Here is an 18,641-nt window from a genome sequence, read left to right on the forward strand (position 1 = left end):
TAGGCCAATGCTCTATCACTGAGCCAAACCGGCTAGGGCCCATTCTTGAAATATATTCCTACTGATAACTGCAGCAGCTTATTGCCTGGCAAACTGTACTATGAACAGATGCTTCTGGCCCAAACACTCTTGCAGCATTTATAGGTTGTTCATTAAGTGAAATTGTGCCTTGCCTGAGTGAGCTACATAAAGCAAGCCTTGATATACCCTATTGACCTCGGCAAGCAATTAGGAAGAAGTATAAAGCTTCAAAGTACATGCATGTATCTCTTATGGAACCACCTACAGTTCTTCCTCTACAATAAATTTCAGAACTAAAGCACTTTCAGAACTTAACCTCCAGATCAACAGAATTGGTTCTAATTTTTTTAGGTTTCTGCATACAATATAGTGTTACTACAATATAGATGACATTTTAAAAATGTATTTAGCTTCTCTTACATTTGGTAGTTTGTAAAATATTCGAACATTTAAAAAATGATAAACAACTTGCCTTATAACAAACAAAAACAGAGTACATTATCCCCCCTCCCACCCCTCACCCAATCAATTCAGGGTTTTTATTGCATCTTTTTTTTAAAAAATATATTTTATTGACTTTTTTACAGAGAGGAAGGGAGAGGGACAGAGAGCCAGAAACATTGACGAGAGAGAAACATCGATCAGCCGCCTCCCGCACGCCCCCCACTGGGGATGTACCCGCAACCGAGGCACATGCCCTTGACCAGAATCGAACCCAGGACCCTTCAGTCCGCAGGCCGACGCTCTATCCACTGAGCCAAACCGATCAGGGCTTTATTGCATCTTTAAAAATACAAAAAATAAGTCTGAGGAATCATGTGGCATCTTGCTGTTTCTGCAGCTGGACAACCTAGTTCTTATTCATCAGCCTGCTGAACTGTTCCCTTTACCATCTAACATTTTTCTGATATCCTTGTTTTAATTGTTGTGGCTTGCTGAATCAAAGCAGCTGAATTTAATACAAGTTCAATGTTTTCTTCAATAATTAACTCATCTTTCAGGGCTTGAGGTACTGAACAAGCAACACCCGACCTTATCCAAGCCCCATGGATGTATTTTTCACCCAAGAAATTGCAGATTTCAACAGGAAAACCATTCTCCTGGATAACAACGCTGTTGGGGAAATGAGCATACATAGACCTCATATTGTAATGGAAGCCCAGTTAACACCCTTGATCGTGTTCTGTACCTGACTACAGATAGTGCAAACAGTCCTCAGTTCCTTTCTGTTTCCCCCCCATTTGTCAATTTGGAATCTCTTTTTCTTTCCATGAGACTGAGTTCTGCATTGATGTGATTGAAGTTCCCCCACAGGATGCCCCTGAGGACCGTCACAATAACCGTGTGTCCCTTTAGAGTGATGCCAACATTTTTTAATAGATGCGACAAAGATAAAGGGTACATTCTTTTTTTTTTTTTTATATTTTATTGATTTTTTACAGAGAGGAAGGGAGAGAGATAGAGAGTCAGAAACATCGATGAGAGAGACATCGATCAGCTGCCTCCTGCACATCTCCTACTGGGGATGTGCTCGCAACCCAGGTACATGCCCTTGACCGGAATCGAACCTGGGACCTTTCAGTCCGCAGGCCGACGCTCTATCCACTGAGCCAAACCGGTTTCGGCAAGGGTACATTCTTGAGAAGAATCAGCTCTGTATAATTAGCCTCTGGATTGGTCTGAGATGGTAATCTTCCAAATGACAGGTGGTCTAGATACAGGAACATTCTTTCCTTAGTTCTTCAGGTTATCTGGAGATTTAGTGTCTACCCAGGCATCGATGCAGGACTGGAAAATCAAAATTTTAAGTTCCCAGGCAAGAATAGAATCATTTTTTTATACCTCAACCTACTTGATTTCAGTAATTTGTCAGTTTGCTAAAGTGACTCCATTTTATTTCTTCATTCTATTTTCAGTATACTTTTGTGACCAATGGGATTTTTTTGGATTTTTTAAAAAAAGGTGTCCCAGAGTGGGATTGCTGAGACAAAGGATATGTGCACTTTGCATGTTAGCAGTTACAACCAGATGTAACTGGGCTTCTAATGGCTGTAAAAACTCACATTCCTACCCATAGGCTATGAGAATATCATTTCCCAACTCTCTCACTAATGCTTAGTGCTACCATTCTTTAATTTTTGTTAGTATGAAAAATGGTAAGAGAATATTTTTTAAATATATATTTTTTATTGATTTCAGAGAGGAAGGGAGAGGGAAAGAAACATCAGTGATGAGAGAGAATCATTGATCAGCAGCCTCCTGTATGCTCCCTGCTGGGGTGAGGGGCCACAACCCTGGAATGTGCTCTGACCGGGAATTGAACCGTGATCTCCTGGTTCATAGGTCAATGCTCAACCACTGAGCCACACCAGCTAGGGGAGAATATTTGTATACCCTTGGGAGACTTTTGCAAGCAGGATAGAATATCCAAAATACACAAATAAAAAGATTAAATAGAAGATTACTGGCCCTGGCCAGTGTGGGTCAGTTGGTTGGAGCATCATCCTGTACACCAAAAAGGTTGCGGGTGATTCCAGGGCAGGGCACATACCTAAGTTGTAGGTTTTGATCTCCAGTCGTGGCATGTATGGGAGGCAACTGATGGATCTCTCTCTCTCCCTTTCTCTTTCTCCCTTCCCCTCTCTCTAAAAAAATTAATAAATAAAAATAAAAGATCACTCTGTAAAAGAAACGATAGGAGAAAACATTTGCAACACATGACAAATGGTTAACACTAATTGGTAAGAAAATGACAAACAGCCCAATGAAAACTAGGAAAAGTGTATACTAGTGAGTAATTCACCAAGAAGGACATGCAAATTGTCAACAAACACATGGAAATATGCTCAACCTCACTTAGGGAAATGGATTAGTTCATGTGTATGGTGAGTTTAGGAAAAACAAGGTTCTTGGAAGATAGAAGGTCTCTAAGTAATAGGATGCTGGTCTCTAACTCCTCCATTAGTTTGGCTTCATGATTCTGATGATGCTTTCCAGAAATTCTAATAGTGCCATTCATGTAAAGGGTGCAAGCGCTAGGATTCAAATTTTTCTCCCACCCAAATGTGGATGGAGTTCTTAGGATTGAACCAAATCTACCTACGGTCGAGGGCTATGGCTGTCAATCAGGAACTTCCGTAAGGATTTACTCTCAACATTTCTGTTGGTGCGTAGAACAACCACTTGGCTATTATCTCTACATGGCTCTAGTCTGAATCATCAGTACAGGCATCCTCACTTTATTGTGCTTCACAGATGTTGTAGTTTCTACAAATTGAAGGCAAGACCCTCCACCACCAAAAAGATTATGACTCACTTGCTTTATCCTGGATCTAAACCCGAAATAACTCCAAGTTACGACTGTATCTTTGTTGGGACCGGTTGCCATTGTTTTTACTATCAGGTACACTTACCCACTGCAAGCCTCAGCTTTCATCTGAAGGCTGGTGCTACTCCCCACAGGTGACGTATCATTTGGAGACTTACCTCTTTAGACACCAGCCCAACACTTCAGGAATAATAAGACTGGCCTTAGTTTAGACTTGCCCTGAACTCAGGGCTGAATCTGCCCCTGCATAGTTGCCTTCTAGTATGCCTCCTGGCTTTTGCTTCCATCTCCAGCCCCAGCGATCTGGCTTGGTCCCTGGGGCTGGCGCCCTGACCTACCTTTTCACCTCTGACTCTTTCTTCCTGCTCTCCCCCCACCCCCATCTTTTTTTTGGCTCAGTGGATTTGGACTAACCTCCCAATTGATATCTGATTTGGCCTTGGAATCCTTCCATTGTAAACTACCTCACAGGCAGCCAAAGGAAGATCCTGTCCCATGCCCCTGATACACTGAGGATGTTGTGCTAGAAGTAGGAAGGAACTTCAGTACCCTTTGTACCCAGTTCTGCACTGTGGGAGGACACAGTTGCCCCACGAGAGAGAATGCTGAATTGGTGGGGCTCTCTGTCCTCCATTGTGTTGCTTTCACAATTCACAGAGACCTTACATGCTTGCCAAGGTTTTTGCCATATTTTGATAACTTTTCATTCCTCCACGCTACACAGTTCTCCAGGAAGCCTGGTTGTTGGTGTTCTTACAATCCCATTTAACCGAAAAAGGCAGTCCACGAGGGAGAAATGTAAGATTTGGGTGTCACTGCACTCTGTGATTAAAGGCCTGGAAGAGGAAGACAATATAAACCAGGCATGGTCAGGATTCACTGAGGTTGAGATCTCACCTGCTGGGGAGCAGAACTCTCGTCTTTGCCCCCAAACTTGATCTGGAGTAATGTTACACTTTATATGTAATCCCAGAAGGTTTGCTGCATCTATCACAAGAAAGGTAATCTGGCAGAGTGAGTGCCCTGTATGTCCCGCTGGAACAAACCTGTCTGTACAGGCTCCTACATGGGTTTCTTCCTTCCAGGCTTCTAGCTGGGTTGGAGGTTTCAACCCAGTTCTTGTGATTTAGTTATGTGCAAGTTAGAGCTGGAGGAGCTGTTTCTGGGGTCCCCCGACAGCTACAACAGCTAGCATTCAGAGTAATGAGCAACCTTTCTCAAGTAGGTAATTCAGAGGAACTGTTGTGGTTTCAGCCCTGGCTACACATTAGGACCAACTGCAGCACTGGAAATCAACTGATATCTGGACCCCACCCTAGACTTAAGTCGGAATCTCTGGGTTTGGGACAGGGCTTAGGTATGTTTTAAAAGCAACCCAAGTCTACAAGATTTATTGGGGTGATCACTTCATAAGTTATATAAATGTCTAAGCACTATGTTGTACAGCTGAAATTAATATAATATTGTATGTCAACTGTAATTGAAAATTTTAAAGGAACCAGCTGATCTAATAAACAACCAGGGTTGAAATCTACGAGGCTATCCAGTTATTGGTTGAATCGATGGTAAAACCTTACACCTTCAAGAGGCCTGCAAGACCCATATTATATACTAGAAGCCCGGTGCACGAAATTTGTGCACTCAGGGGAGGGGAGGTCCCTCAGCCCAGCCTGCACTCTCTCGCAGTCTGAGAGCCCTTAGGGATGTCTGACTGATGGCTTAGGCCTACTCACCATGGACATCCTTAGCTCTGCTGTGGAGGCGCGAGAGGTTCCCGCCACCGCTGCTGCTCTCGCCAGCTGTGAGCCCAACTTCTGGCTGAGCGGTGCTCCTGCTGTGGGAGCACACTGACCATCAGGGGGCAGATCCTGCATTAAGCATCTGTCCCCTGGTGGTCAGTGCACGTCATAGTGATTGGTCATCCGCCATTTGGTCTATTTGCATATTAGCCTTTTATTATATAGGATATGATGATGGGTGCCATGGACACATTTGCTGTAAGCAGTGGATTCTCAAAGTTTAATGTGCATATGAATCACCTGCAGATCTCCATGTGCATATGAATCACCTGCGGATCTCCTTAAATATCAAAATATAAATCTTTGTTTTACTATGGTTGCAAGGCACCAGAGTTAAATTAGGGTTTTTCAAAATGCTGACACACTGAGCTCAAAAGGTTCGTCATCACTGATATAGAGGCATGCTTATAGAATCGAGTAGTATAAAATACAGCTGTAACAGGACAATAAAGAGAACCTGGCTATGCTGATCATCCGAACGCTGTCTCCGCATCCTTCATTCTTTGTCCACACCTTTGGGAACCACTGGACTGCTGGGGCTGGACCCCGGCATATGTGTAAATCCAAATATATGTGATATATTTGTATTCATAGAATAACTTCTAGGAGTCTAATTACAAACTTTACAGTGGGCTAAGATTTACACTTTCTCTGTATCTAACCCTGTGTTATTTGAAATTCTAAAAATTTGCAAGAATCATTTCTGTAAGTTAAAAACAAAAAAGATGATGCTGAAACCGGCTTGGCTCAGTGGATAGAGCGTTGGCCTGCGGACTGAAAGGTCCCAGGTTTGATTCTGGTCAAGGGCATGTACCTTGGTTGTGGGCATATCCCCAAAAGGAGATGTGCAGGAGGTAACTGATCGATGTTTCTCTCTCACCGATGTTTCTAACTCTCTATCTCTCTCCCTTCCTCTCTGTAAAAAATCAATAAAATATATTAAAAAAAAAAAAAGATGAACAGCAACAACAGAAGGGAGTTATCTCTAGAATGTGGAGTGTGACGGATGAAGAGTTTCAGTCTGGTCAGCGCCCCCAGGTAGATTAGGCATTTCTATGGCGCATATCCCCTGGGAAGCTCCCAAATCCAGTCCTGCTTCTGAGGTGCCAGCACCACTGCAGAGCCCTTTGTGAAAAGGACAGCCCCTCACATTCCATTGTGCTGATTCTTCTGAAATCATTTGTCTCCATTGAGACCACTGAATTTTAATTTTTTTAAATATACATAAACTGCTAGGGTCCCACGAGGCCAAAGTGGTAAGGAATTATAAATTTATTAGGTCATCTGGATACCAGATGGGCTGAGCCCCCAAATGGCGCCAGCACCCAGGGACAGGGAGTCAGAGATTTTAAAGGACTTGAAGCGGACTTTTTCTGGGCAGAGAATTCTCTGGGCGGGCCCGGGTCCTGGGAAGGTCTGTAGGGGAAGGATATTGATCTTAGGAAGTGGAATGTGGTCTAAGCAAAAGGGAATGTCGGTTGTGACGTGGCCTAAAGGTCAGTTCCCAGGGGAAGGGGTATTGATTCAATTATTTGATCAGACCTAACACAAACTTTACAAAATAAGCTGCCAAAAATAGACCTCTCTCTCTCTCTGTCTGTCTCTCCTACACACACACACACCCTGGATACTGCCCACAGTCCAGTCTAAATTACAAAGTGCTGAGATATCCTATTCCAAAGACTCTACTCCAGAGATACTGCCATAGACATTCCTTTGGATTGAGAATTTCACTTGGAGGTTGGACTACATTCATGTGTCTGGACTCTTGCTGGGCCTTGAGAACCACTTCTCATAAACTATCCTATGGGGAGCCCTTGCAGGTATGGCCTGGTGTGTACAGACTTTGCCTTCTCCTTGGACTCCTGCCCATGCCGGGCCCACTGCTGCTACCAGTGCCAGTGCCAGACTCTGACCTTTCCCTTTGGCCTTCTGCCATGTGTCCATCCTGACGTTTTCTCAGACACACTTGAGGGCACATGAGTGGGAAGAGTGGGTGTTGAAGACTCACATTCTGTTTTGCTCTTATTTATTCTAAGCAACCAAAATCACCAAAGGCAATTTTTAATTATAAGTAGATATCTGTAGGTTTTCCTCTTGGAAACTGGACAATAAATACATATATTCTTCCCTCTTTACAGTTATTTCTTTATATATATATACACACACGCACACATATATATGATAAGTTTATTTTCTATATATAATGTAATAAAGCACATCAAAGAAAGTTTGGAGGAATAGGATTGAGATTTGGAAATAAATCTGTACATCTATTGTCAATTGATTTTTGATAAAGGTGCCAAGAACATTCAATGGAGGCAAGAATAGTCTTTTCGACCTATTAACGAGGAAGTCAAGGTTTGATTCCCAGTCAGGGCACAGGCCTGGGTTGCTAACTCAATCCCGGTTGTGGGTAAGCAGGAGGAAGCCGATCAATGCTTCTCTTTCATCATTGATGTTTCTATGTCTCTCCCTCTCCCTTCCTCTCTGAAATCAATAAGCATATATTTTTTTAAATGGATCAAAGATCTAAACATAAGAGCTAAAACTGCACAACTTTTAGAAAAAAACAGGAGCAAATCTTTGTGATCTTAGACTAGACAATGGTTTCTTACCACTTCACAATTACTAGCATGGCTGTAATTAAAAAGATGGACAATAACAAGTGTTGACAAAGATGGGGAGAAATTGGGACACTCATATATTGCTGCTGGGACTGTAATATGGTGTAGCTGCTATGGAAAACAGTTTGATAGTTTCTCAGAAAGTTGAAAAATATAGTTGCCATGTGACCCAGCAATTCCACTCCTAGGTATATACCCAAGAGAGTTAAATATATGTTCATGCAAAATTTGTGCACAAATGTTCATAGCAGTTTTTTCATAACAGCCCAAAGATGGAAATATCTATTGATGGGGGCAAGAATAGTCTTTTCAACAAATCATGCTGAGAGAAAAACCAAATATCTATTGATGGATGAATGGATAAACAAATGTAGTATATCCATACGATGGAATTTTATTTGGCCATAAAAATAAATGAAGTACTAAATCATACTATGACATAAACAAACCTTGAAAACTTCATGCTAAGTGAAAGAAGAAGTTAACTTGTTACAAAAGATCAACTATTATATTATTCCATTTATATGAAATGACCAAAATAGACAAATCTATAGACATAGAAAGATGAGTGGTGGCCAGAGGCTGAGAGGAAAAGGGAATAGAGAGTGACCGCTAATAGTATGGGGTTTCTTTTTGGGGATGATGGTGCAAAAGAAGTAGAGAGTGGCCAGCTGGTTGGGTCAAGCTCCAGTGGACAGAAGCTCCAAGAGTAGGTCCTTATTTGAACCTTCAGGGGCCACTCAGTTCTCTTTGATTAGTTGAGGCTCATACTTGGGCAAAGATGTAATTCATGGAGTTATATCAATATATTGCTTCATGGGAGACTAAACAGGTTTCAAACACCCAGACTCATAAACTGATCACCAAACAGGCAGAGGATATGAGCAGTCTACAAGAAAAAGAAATAGCTCATCGACATGGGAAAGGTCTTCACCTCACTCATAGTTAAGGACATGCATCACAAAACAATGAAATTCCACTTGTCATGTGTCAGACTGGCAAACACGTAAAAGTTTGGTAGTGCCCAGTGTTCACAAGGTTATGGGGAAATAGGCACTCTCGTCCACTGTTCCTGGGAGTGTAAACAGATTCAACTCTTCTGGAGGGCAATTTGGCAATGTCTGTCAACATTTTGAATGTTTGTTCTCATTGACTCAGCAATTCTCCCACTAGGAGTTTACCCACAGGATACACTGACAAAATTATGCCAAATCATGTGCCAGAATGTTTACTGCAACATTGCAATAACAAAAATCTGGAAAGCACACATATATCAATCAGCAAGTCAAATACATCTATGTAATGGGAAAGTATGCAGTCACTAAAACACGAGGTAGGACTATTCATGTGGACATGGAAAGATCTTCTAAATGTGTTTTATTTATTTTTTGTGTTTTCTTTTCTAAATGTGTTTTATTAAAAAACAACAACAACCCCCCCCCCCAAAAAAAATGTGCACCACAATATGATCTCATTTGTGTTAAATTAAAAAATAGATATAAAGGTATACACTGACCTTTTTTTCAGGAAGGATACATACATAGTGGTAGTGACTTTTGGGGAGTAGCGCTGTTTGGAGGGAGGAAAGGATAACTTTTGCTTTTTATTTGACACTTTTCTATAATATCTGATGTTTTTAATGCCATGTAGGGCTTTTCCTAAAATAAATATTTTAAAAGCAGAAAGGAACATGGAGGGATAAAGAAAAGAGAAAAGAGAGATCCCTTAGACCGGAGATTATGGTTTGTCCTGACACAGGATAATCTTGCTTTAGCTGCATTAATGAAAGCATTGTGACCGGATCCCTTGAGTTTTAGGAAGACCACCAGGGCAGCAGCCTGGAGGACGGAAGGGAGATGTGAGACTGGAATCAGGGCAACTGGTCATAAGGATTTGCAACCTGGTGGGGCTCACATTTAGGACATAAAGGTGAGTTGGAGAGACTGCCCCAGAGAGGAGAGGTATTGAAAAGGGAAACTGAGAGTCTTGATGCCTAATTGGATGAGGAAGATGAGGAGGCCCAGGCAGCTGAGTGAATGGCGATGCTGCCCAATGAAACACTCAGAAGGAAGCAGACGGTCAAAGAGCAGAAGAGGGTAGGGAAGAAAATCATGAATTTAATTTCCGGATATTTATAAAGATGAGGAAAATATTCCATTTGGTCATATTGAATAGACATATAGGTATAGAGCTCAGAGAATTCTGGCTTGGAAACAGAACACATCAGCCCAGGTTAAGTAGTCAAAACTGATCCTAAGGAAATGGTGTAGACCAGTGGTCGGCAAACTCATTAGTCAACAGAGCCAAATATCAACAGTACAATGATTGAAATTTCTTTTGAGAGCCCAAATTTTTTAAACTTAACCAATATAGGTAGATACCATTGTTATTAACTTAACTAGGGTACTCCTAAGCTGGTCTTTGCTAAAAACGTCCTCAATCTGATTGAGGTACGTTCGCTGAGGTCGACCCCTTCCAACTCTCCCATCCACACTCGTCTTGTATACTTGTTTCATCTATCTCCTTTCTGAAAACCGACTTCTGTGCATGGGCCACGAAATTTCAATCGCACTGTACATGCGCGCCCACATGTGGTGAGCCACACTCAAGGGGCCAAAGAGCCGCATGTGGCTCCCGAGCCGCGGTTTGCCGACCACTGGTGTAGGCCAAGAAAACAGGCCTGGTGCAGAACGGGACTCCAGAGAGCACCTCACCCTGGACTTTGGGTAGAGAAAGAAGGCCCTGGAGTGAGCTGAGTAGTGACCGGAGCCCTGAGGGGAAAGCAGTGGGTGGGGTGGGGTCGCAGAGCATTGTTTCTGCTCCTGGGGCCACACTGGGGCTGACGTTTGAAGCTGCTCTCTCACTAGTGCTCTCTCACTCTGCTCTTGCCACCGCTTCCCAGTAAAACCCCAAACCTGGGTTTTCTGCATACGCTCCTGAAAAAGGCCACCCAACCAATGAGAATGGCCCCACTTCAAGTGTATGGTTTCTACCTCCTCGGGGCTCTTTCTGTACCACCCGACAATTTATTTTTATTTCTCTCTGGTTGCCTCTGGCTCTCGTTCCCCAGTTATTCTCAATTATCACCATGTTCACTTCTCACATCTCGCTTCCACTTTCTTCAGGGAGCCACTGAGGCCCTCAGGTTCGGGTGTGCGTGTCTTTAACATCTCAGCCCTCTCTCTCTAAACGCATCTAAAACAGTGTCCACCTTCGTTCCCCAGTGTCCAGCCTTCTGTTTGGCTCTGGAGGGACTCCAGACCCTGTTCCATCCCTGAGCCTCGGTTATTGGCTCCTCCTTCTGTCTGTATCACTGTATCACACATTATATATTTCTCTATCATGGTGTTACCTCAACGAACTAAAGTTATCTCACTGTCTTCTCCAATTAGCTTGATCCTATGAATGGTATTTACCCCCCTTAACTTCTTACTGATACATAACATCCAAGCAAAATGGAACGCACATATTATGCATGGATAGCTCACAGAATTTCCACAAACTGAACGTATACATGCAATCAGCACCCAGGTAAACAAACCGTCCTGGCTGGTTTTGCTCCGTGATTAGAACCTTGGCCTGAGGACTGAAGGGCCTCAGGTTCCATTTCGGTAAAGGGCACGTACCTCTCAGTTGCAGGCTTGATCCCCAGCCCCAGTCGGGGTGTGTGCGGGAGGCAACCAAATGATGTGTCTCTCTCACATTGATGTTTCTCTCTCTGTCTCTTCCCCTCCCTTCCACTATCTCTAACAATCAATGGAAAAAATTATCCTCGGGTTGAGGATTAACAAGAGAAACCAAGCATGACAGCACCCCGGACTTACTCTCTCTGTCTCCCTCCCCAGGGGAACCTCTATCTAGTCTTTCAACAGCATAGATTAATTTCAGCTGGATTTTTTTAAAAACATTTTTTGAAAATAGTATTTACTCCTTTGTGTCTGGCGTTCATTTACCATCATGTTTGTAAGAATCATTCACATTGTTGCATGCAGTCATAGACAGTCCATTTCCATTGCCATATAATATCCCACGTGTGAATAGAGCACAATTTATTGATCCATTCAAGTATGGTGATAGTGGCCCCATTTGGGGCTACTGCAAATAGTAGGCACTATGTTTTACTTATCCTCGTATCTCCAGCGTTTCACACACGACTGGCATAATGGTTTGTGTATAAACAGGTGGGAGAACACAAGGAGTTCTCTCCCACTGTATTCTTGGATGGTCAGATAACACCTGAAATATTAGGTTCCATCCTGGGTACCATGTTTAAAACCGTTAAAAGGGACCATTGAGAACTTGAGTTGCCTGTGGAAGGGGAGCATGGTGGTGTGTCTGGAAGCCATGCAGGATTGGCTATGCTAGACAACACAGATGTTTATTATGGAAACAGAAGCTGAGGAGATCGGACCTGGACAGGTTGCTTCTGAAGATGCACTAGGCCAATGGCTAAATATCTGGGGGGTGGGGGAGGGGGCAGCTCTCTGCTCAATAATAATCCTAATACTGGCTCATAGTTAGAGATCACTTACCAGACACCAGGCCTTGGCATGTGCTTAGGGCTGGGTATCCATCGGCCAATAGGAAAATTACCTTTTAACGATGAGACTTGAGCAGGAGCTTCCGAGTTAAACTGTGATCAGGTCATGGCTGCACACGCCCTGGGAAGTCCCCTTATAGGGTCATGGGAAAGCCTCTGACTTGGCTCCCTACCTGCTCACCTCCTAACAAAACTGCCTTCTTTCTGGGCGTGACCTCCTGAAGTGCCTCCCTGGTCCCACCACAGCCAGCAAATCACCAAGTGTCAGGAGCTTCCTTCTACTCGGCCCACCTGCCTGGCCAGGACCCTCTGCGCTTCCCCCCGGGATGTCTGGGCAGCATGGCTCTCTTCTCCCAGTGACTCAAAACTGTCACCTGCAGGGGGATGACTCAGGTTAGGAGGGCTGGGGTGACCTTGTCCTCAAGTTTGTTTGTTCATTTGAGAGGAAGAGTGTGAGGCAGGAGCAAAGAAATGTAGTAGTGCCTGGAAAACACACACACACACACAACAACAACAACAACAAACAAACAAAAACCTCAGAAAGAAGAAAAGCCTGACAAATAAATCGGTTGCTGAAGGCAAAAGGCGTTTGTTGGAAGAAAAATGCCCTCCTCATGGGATAGGCTGTGCTGCTGGCCTCGCCCTCCCGACAAGATGCTTTATCTCACCATTGGCGCCTCAGGCCAAGATCTGGCAGCTGCAGCATCGCCAAAAAGCCTGCCTCTGAGTCAGACAAGCAGGTGTGGTGGCTGTGTCCCCTTTCTGCCCGCACCCCCTTGCTTTCACCGCTCCATTCCCTGCCCCAGAGCCCTGCTCTCTCCTCACTCTCGTTTCTTCTGAGTCCTTTATTTATTTTATATTTTGGAGGAGGCTAGAGGGAGTCCAAGATTTAGGAAGCTGGACAACATGAGGCAGATCCCAGAAGCTTCGCTCTCCCCACTCCAGCAGCCATACGTCACGTCTTCTATTTCTGCTCTTCTGCCAGACAAAGCCAAACACACTCACAGTGTTAACACAAGAAATGCCAGTGGACCTGACCTTTCTCTCTGGGCCCCGGAGCCACCCAGACTCCCACGCTGCTGCCACTTGCTTATTGCTTAAAGAGGATTAGCACGTACCCGAGGCTGCAGGGCCCTGCGCTCAGGCTTGCTGGGAATCAAAATAGAGATTACCTTATTTGACTTAAAAAATTTCTGCTTGAAAGATAGAACCCTCCAGAGAAATACAGTGGCACTTGTGTGTATACAGCTTTAAAATAGATTTTTAAATTAGTTTGCCAGCTGTTGGCTAGGCCGTGCTTCAGGTTCTCGCCCCTTACTGTTGCTGGGTCCTTTTGGGAAACGAGGCCAAGAGGGACAGAGGGACTGCCAAGGCCGCAGGAGCCTGGATGCCAGGGGACTTTCCCAGGAGCCCTGGCAGTTGTTGCCATGGGCCTTTGGAAACCCTGGGGACCTGGCACCAAGGTCTGGTGTTGCCCAGAGAAACTGGCAGAGCTCAGACCACCTCCCCCACCGCCCAGACCTCACCTCAACCCTGCACTGCCTCTTCTAGGCCAAGGTCCGGAAAAAGGAAAGAAAAGACACGAAGGAGAACTGTTTTCAGCTGGAAGGGCCTTTCACACTTCTTGTGGCAAAATATTTCCTTGAGCTCCTGTACCACTTTCAAGAGATGCACACATACATGCTCAGAATCCTCGTTCCCTCCTCTATTCCTGCCTGGCGGCTCTTCATCCCCAGTGTCATTTGCTCAGGAAGCATGAGGGGCAGCAGAGTGTGGTGCTTAAGAACACCAGTGTGCCGGGGTTCGAATCCTGGCTCAGCACTTCCTAGCGGTGTGACCTTGGGCTAGTCACTTACCTGTCCATGCCTTAGTTTCCTCATCTGTACAATTGGTAGAGTGATAGCTCTTAGCTCATGCAGGTTGTGAGGACTCAATGAATGAACATATGGTGTATAGAATGTGTACAGGGCCAACAACATGGCCTGGCATGCAATAAGCATATGCTCTTATCACTCTCTACAGTACAACTCCCAAGGTTCACTTGCCTGCTGCTGCCCTGTGCTCTCTTCGCCTCCCGTATTTCTGTGTAGCATCTGACCTCCTTTATCTTTACTGCTTAATGTTCTGCCTTCACAAGGGCAGGAATCATGTCTGTCATGCTTTCCACTGTCCAATCCTTACGATCTAAACTGCGCTCAGCTTATGAGACACCCGAGAAATGTTTTGTGGGTTGTTTTGTTAATCTTCATTGGACGATATTTTTTTCCATTAACTTGCCCTTGACGGGGAATCAAACCGGTGACACTTCTGTGCATTGGTTGATGCTCTAACCACTTGGAAATACTGGCCAGGGCAAGAGATGATTTTGACAACAGTAATAAAAGAAATATTACAAAGAAGAAAGGCTAGTGCTTGCTTCGGCAGCACATACACTGAAAACTGGGACAATGCAGAGACTAGCGTGGCCCCTGCGCGAGGATGACACACACACATTCATGATGTGTTCCTTAGCTAAAAACAACAAAAAAAGAAATCCTAAAAGGCAAATGCGATCCAGAAGACAGAGAAACCTGAAGCTCTTGGGTCATTTTTCTTCCTCTGTATTTCCTTCATATACTTGGCCTTTTCATTTTGTTTGTCTAACTGCTAAACAAAGAGAGAGTTAATGAGTTTCAAGTTCTGGGGCTGTGAGATAAGCCCTTGTAATTACATCTTTTGCAGGAGATTTCCGCCCTATCTAGTTTTTCAAAATCTAATTAAATACTAAATGCATACCAAAAATAGCTTATAGGAGCAAAATATTTAAAAACGAACACCCAACTACTTACAACCCAGTTTGAGATGCAGGTTAAAAGCCACACTACGGAATTCCCCCTTGTCAGCTGTTCCCGTCTCAGCCCCCTCCTAATTTTTGTTGATATTCCTTTGCTGTTCTTCCTATTTTCACCCTTTAAAACACATATCCCTGAACATATGCTGGCTTTGCATGCGTTTGAATTTTATGTAAAATAAGTTATACGCCCGACCGGCGTGGCTCAGTGATTGAGCATTGATCTATGAACCAAGAAGTCATGGTTCGATTCCTAGTCAGGGCACATGCCTGGGGGTTATGGGCTCGCTCCCCAGTGGGGAGTGTGCAGGAGGCAGCCAATCAGTGATTCCCTCTCATCATTGTTGTTTCTGTTTCTGTCTCTCCCTCTCTCTTCCTCTCTGAAATTACTTTTAAAAAATACTTTTTAAGTAAATAGTTAAATCACACAGTAAGTATTTGATTTGCTTTTCCCACCACTCATGATGCTTGTGGCATTTGTCTCTGCTGTGAGATGCAGCTGTATCATACGCTGCTGTGTGAATGCTCTGCTGTTTTCTTCTCCATGCTCTCAGTGGCTGTGTGGTTGTTTGCAGCTTTGTGCTATTGCTGGCAGTGCTGCTGTGAACATTCTTACATGTGACTACTGAGGCCCAGGATCAAGATTTCCTCTGAGTTTTCTCCTGCATTCTAAAGTTTATACATTTTCAACTTATCTAGATAACACTAAATTGAGCCCTGGCCGGGTTGCTCAGTGGTTAGAGCGTTGGCCCATGGACTGAAGGGTTTTGGGTTTGATTCTGGTCAAGGACATGTACCTCAGTTGCAGGCTCAGTCCCCAGCCTGGGTCGGGGCATGTGGGGGAGGCAACCAATCAATGTGTCTCTCTCACATCAATGTTTCTCTCTCTGTCTCTACCCCTCGCTTCCACTCTCTCTAAAAATCAATGGAAAAATACATCCTCCGGTGAGGATTAACCACAACAACAACAAATCCCCACCAAACACTAAATTGAATCCTCTGTCCCTGCTCCGTTCATCTTCTGGTTCTCTCAGACCTGTCAGAACGGGCTCTGAGCTTGCACCGAGATGGCCCCCACTCCTGGGCGACTTAGAAAATATCCCCATGTGACTTGGGTGGGTTCCCTCCGGCTCATCACTCAGGGCCCCACAGACAGGAGCAAACTCTGTTGACCCAAAGCCCAGTCAAAACCAGACAGAGGTCTGGGAACAGCATTCTGACTAACTCATTTGTCTTCTCAAAATAATACAAGTTTTAATATTTCTTCAACCAAGTGAAGTGCTATTCAAAGCATTAATTTCCTTGTGATATAAGCTTGCCTTTGAACTCATTGTCTTAAAATCCCAAAGTGTCTTGATTGTGGTAGGCTTTCTAGAAATATTGACTTTATTTTGGGGCGTTTGCCGCCCCGGTCAGTAGGATAATTTACAAATCTGTCTGCCAAAGCCAAGAATGTGCATTCTCTTTCCTGTTTTCTCCACTCTCTTCAATGGTTTTATGTTGCCATTACAGTAATAACTTAACAGAAAGCTGTAACAGTGAACGCTGACGAATCCCTAAGACCTGCTGTGACTTTCTCCGTGAAACTCTTACATGTTTGGTCACTGTCAGCTCAGCAGGCTGTCCTGGCCCAGCTCCTCTGTCTAGAAGGGAGCTCAGAGACTGTAGGTCATTCATATCTTTTTGGGAAGGCATGCTGATCCTTCAAGAAAATGATCCTCTGGAGACTGAAATCGGGGCAGTTTGTAAGCAAAATCTGTTGTTAAAAGCAGTAAGTTATAGCTTGGCCAGGTAGCTCAGTTGGTTAGAGCATCGCCCCAGTGCGCCAAGGTTGCAGGTTTGATCCCTGGTCAGGGCACATACGGAAAGCAACTAATGAATAAATAAGTGGAACAACAAATCTCTCCCCCCCCCCCCCACCCACCTCTCTCCCCCAGCCTCTCTAAAATCAGTCAAGTGCTCACTTCGGCAGCACATATTCTAAAATTGGAACGATACAGTGAAGATTAGCATGGCCCCTGCGCAAGGATGACACACAAATTCGTGAAGCGTTCCATATTAAAAAAAAAAAAAAATCAGTCAAAAAAGCATCAAGTTACAGAAATAAGCCAGAATCACACCTAGCCCGGGCTGAGGCCACAGTCACTTCTGGGTGAATACGGTCTTTTTCTCTCATCACATGCAGCCGCAAACTCTTACCAATTCTTCTTGTATGTTTCTCCTGCCCATTCCATCATTGTGTCTGGGCCTTTTTCACCTTCACGCCTGAACCACAAGGGACTGAAATCGTCTCCCTGCCTGAGTTTCCCCTCCTTCTAACCCACCATTGCTGGATGGATCATCAAAAACTAAAAACCAAGCAGCAGCAAGAGCAAACCCCTTACACAATAACTGGTTTCCTCGTGACATCCTCTTTCTGGCCCCCAAGCTCATTGGCTTCCACACAACAAAATCCAGAGCCTTCAGCCAAGGCGTGCAAAGCTCTCCCCAAACTCCTTTGACCGCTCTGGCCACCTCTGCAGAAGCCTGTGTGAGCACACCCCATTTCCAGCACAGTTTCAGGACTCAGGGCCCCTGGAGCCACAGACCAGGGTTTCTGAGCCCCCACTCATGGCCCCGCCTTCTAAGTGTTATAATTCACTGCCCCTACCCCCACCCCTGCCACCGCTTGTCCAGCACACTCTACAGGCCACATTCGCCACACACAGCTTTGCTCCGGGCTTTTCCCTGCCCAGAACCCTCTACTCTGTTTCTGTCTCTCAGGTCCCATCCACCCTTCAGGGCCCCAACTCCTCCAAATCTTCCCTGACTCCCTTAGCCTGTGACCATGGTCCCCTCCTCTAGACTTCTGTCCTGAGCCAGAAAACATAGTTTATTCTATACTAGAGGCCCGATGCACGAAATTCATGCAAGAGTAGGCCTTCCTTCCCCTGGCTGCCAGCACTGGCTTCCCTGTGGCAACCCGTACCCGGGCTTCCCTCGCAGCCCCGGCTTCGTCCAGGAGGTCATCAGGTCTAATTAGCATATTACGCTTTTATTATTATAGATAGACCATCCAAGTGGATTGTAAACCCTCAGAGGGCAGGAATCATGATGTTTAGGTAGGTCAGTATCTTCCTTATCTTCTGTACCAATAGGTGTTGGGATAAAAAAAAAAAAAAAAGCAAGGGTAATGCCCTCTTTCTCTATTTCAGATCAGGCCCTCCTCCCCCGCCTGCACTCCCAAATTCTGCTGTAAAACACCCAGCATAACTCTATCTTATCCTGTGTAAAATAAGGAAGCCACATTCTCAGGAATGGAGAAGTTGAAAAAGTGAACTAACGTATTTCTTTCAATGACTCAAATAGCCTAGGGAAGATAAATAAACAACTTGGACCTGAGACAAAAGGGAAGCAATCCAGGTGCTTTTGAGTCTGAGCCAAGCCAAACCCTGGCTGGACAGCCAGAAAGGCGTCAGCTACCGACCCAAGTAGGCAGGATGAGTTGATAAAAAAG

The 18,641-nt window shown here is 44.5% G+C and overlaps 2 non-coding genes and 1 pseudogene across 2 annotated transcripts; all 3 read left to right on the forward strand.

Annotated features, from left to right (window-relative positions):
- LOC102430283 overlaps positions 1-305 on the forward strand; it is a 1,991-nt pseudogene extending 1,686 nt beyond the window's left edge.
- Positions 306-14,723: 14,418 nt separating this feature from the next.
- LOC111823981 lies at positions 14,724-14,830 on the forward strand. The gene has a single exon (XR_002827092.1). It is a non-coding gene; the product is annotated as a U6 spliceosomal RNA (small nuclear RNA).
- A 2,271-nt stretch (positions 14,831-17,101) lies between these two features.
- On the forward strand, positions 17,102-17,208 carry LOC111823980. Its single transcript, XR_002827091.1, has one exon. It is a non-coding gene; the product is annotated as a U6 spliceosomal RNA (small nuclear RNA).
- The last annotated feature ends 1,433 nt before the right edge of the window (positions 17,209-18,641 follow it).

The sequence above is a fragment of the Myotis lucifugus genome, unplaced genomic scaffold (assembly GCF_000147115.1).
Source record: "Myotis lucifugus unplaced genomic scaffold, Myoluc2.0 scaffold_789, whole genome shotgun sequence".
Classification (NCBI taxonomy): domain Eukaryota; kingdom Metazoa; phylum Chordata; class Mammalia; order Chiroptera; family Vespertilionidae; genus Myotis; species Myotis lucifugus.